This window comes from Nansenia antarctica, assembly GCF_963989245.1.
Source record: "Nansenia antarctica genome assembly, chromosome: 4".
In the NCBI taxonomy this organism is placed as follows: Eukaryota; Metazoa; Chordata; class Actinopteri; order Argentiniformes; family Microstomatidae; genus Nansenia; species Nansenia antarctica.
In genome coordinates, this window is record NC_137689.1 from 30,547,940 (window position 1) to 30,548,752 (window position 813).

Genomic DNA, 813 nt, shown 5'->3' on the forward strand with positions numbered 1-813 from the left:
ACACAGAGGTCCTTCTGACTAGACGTCATTACCTTGTCACTGCTTAAACACACAGCAGCGCAGGTGGGAGACCTACACTGTCGGAGGGTCCTTTGGGCAGCGGTGTCCTCGCTGGTGTGGTTAACCAAATGACCTTTTTTATTTGCTAGAGGTCAGCGAGCGACGCAGCCAATGAAAAGGTACTCAGCCATGCGGATTAGGCCACTAGAAGGTGACAGATGGTAACAGTGACCCAAGATTATTTTTTTTCCCCTGACTCTTGGCAAACAGTGCCGATTTGAGTCACCAGATATGCTACTACAATCTAATCATGCAAGATAAATGCCTAGAAGTGGCTAGTTCTTAAATTATGTCAAACAATATGTTCCCTAACTGTAGGGAAGGTTCTGTGATGGCTGATAACATCTTGACAATATGTTTCTTCAATTGAGGTTGACACACTGCTTTTCAACACAAAAGGTTTTTGAGTTGGTACAGCTGTGTTTTCATTGGCAGATGGAAAGAAAATGCAAAAGGGAAGTTTATTGTTGGGCTTGCAATTGCCGAAAAAAAATCTTCATAACAGAAAAAAGTTTGGTCATGACCATGGACCTCTACTGTGTGATTTAGAGATGAATGGTGCTGTAACTTGCGCATTCATTACTATTTAATTTAATATTTGTAAGAACGATTCAGCCACTTTAAATTATTGCAGTCGATAAAGCCATCACAGGTGAACCGGAAAACCACAACAAAATGGCCACTGATAACACAGCCCATGTAGACTTGGCAAATGACGATTTCAAAATAAATGCACAAGAAGACACCACAGAC